The sequence below is a fragment of the Octodon degus genome, unplaced genomic scaffold (assembly GCF_000260255.1).
Source record: "Octodon degus isolate 3935 unplaced genomic scaffold, OctDeg1.0 scaffold00076, whole genome shotgun sequence".
NCBI lineage: Eukaryota > Metazoa > Chordata > Mammalia > Rodentia > Octodontidae > Octodon > Octodon degus.
The window spans coordinates 7364271-7365856 of NW_004524652.1; the positions used below are offsets into that span (position 1 = coordinate 7364271).

The 1586-nt window shown below is 47.5% G+C and overlaps 1 protein-coding gene across 4 annotated transcripts in view; it reads left to right on the forward strand.

The window, feature by feature from the left end:
- Kdm2b (lysine demethylase 2B) overlaps nucleotides 1-1586 on the forward strand; it is a 153893-nt gene that overhangs the window by 21492 nt on the left and 130815 nt on the right. Inside the window, exon 1 of one of the 4 annotated variants that reach the window (XM_023720652.1) lies at nucleotides 933-1049. The exons of the other annotated variants lie outside the window; for them this stretch is intronic. The gene's annotated coding sequence lies outside the window, so the exon portion shown is untranslated. Of the gene's footprint in view, nucleotides 1-932; nucleotides 1050-1586 lie in introns of those variants that run through there. 4 annotated transcript variants of the gene reach the window in all.

Sequence of the window (1586 nt, forward strand, 5' to 3'; positions counted from 1 at the left end):
GGGCTGGATGATCCCTGGAGGGGGACGCAGCATTAGGTGGGGGCAGGAAGGAGACACCTAACCAGGTGCCCAGGGTGACTTAGTTGGAGGCAGCTTGGCAGGACAGTGCGGGCAAAGAGTCAGCAGAGCCCCTGGAGGCTGAGTGGAAGGACGGGGCAGCGTGCTGAGGGCCTGGAATAGTTCCGGGCATGTCTAGCAAAGTCGCTAGGGTGAAGCCAGCTTGTAGGGTTACAGAGCCAAGAAGATCAACTTCATTTGAATGAAGATGCAATGTCAACGGACTGCTTTTACAGAAGTCAGTTTACGCAACTGCCATGTAATTTGAATGCGTTTCCCATTACAGTGCTCATTTCATAGACGGGGTTGGGGGTGAAGGGGGACAAGACTGAGAGGGAGGTGGGGCTTTGGCCAAGGTCAGGTAGCTCACCAGGCTCTGGGGATTCAGGATGTTTTTGATGCAAATGCTTCCGCTTTAGCGGTGACTTCTGTATGCAGTAACATGTGTAAAAACTTTGCCAAAATCTGGCCATCTAAACACCGGGCGTCATCATTCATTTTGCTCAACTTCTGGCTCAGCCCATATAGCATGCAGGGAGCCCCGGAAGGGGCAGCAGTTAAAGCCAGCAGGCCCAATGGCCCCAAATAATTTCTCGTGTCTATTCTGGTTCCCTCTTTGGGGCACCTCCAGATATGATCTCCTGCCAAATAGTTTGTTTCTCAGAAGTTGCAAGATGTGGGTGGTTAAAAAAAAAAGCAGCATCAACAACTACAAAAACTCCTGCGGCAGGCGGAACACAAAGGGTTGGAGTTCTGAACAAAGGGCAGGGCGAGAGGAAAGTAAATGCTGACACATCCTCTTCTCCAGCTGTGAGCTGGGGGGCTGAGGGCTGCCGCAAAGGTCATCTGTCTCCACATCTCTGGGCAGGAAATGCTATTCAATCTTCTCAGTGACTGATCACTTCGCAAGATTAATGGAAGCCTCTCCAACATGGGTCTCCTCTGTTCTGACAGCACAAGAAGTGAATCAAACTACTCTCCTACTCTGAAAGGTCAGCTGGTTTTAGAAAGTTCGAAGCTTTTCTCTAGAATATTGATTCGTATTCCTTCGTTAGGTGAAATCCTGCCTTCTGGGGTTACTAGAACGAAAGTGAGGGACACTTGAAGGTTTCTGGACATTTCTAGACTTTTCTTCTGTCCCTACTTCATCTTTCAAAATAAATGCAAAGGGCACGGTCCTCCTTGAAAGGGTTAACCGCCAGCTTTCTAGTCTGTCCCTTGGGATGTGTCAACCAATGACAATTGAGCACGATGAAGTAATGCCTGGTCTTTTATTTCCATTGGCTAACACACTTGTCCATCAATCCAAAGACGCAAGTTTTTAAAGAATCTTTGAACTTTTATGACTCTTCCTGGCATTAACCCTTCAATTAACATACCAATTATTTCCAAGTTTCGTTCCGATCTTCACACAGGGAGACAGGAGACACAAAACGTTAGCTAGAAAATTAAGTCTTCCCAACGAAGCCACAGCCTGACAGTCTACATAGAATTTTCCTCTGCTTTTTTAATTTCAGTCTGCAAGGCAC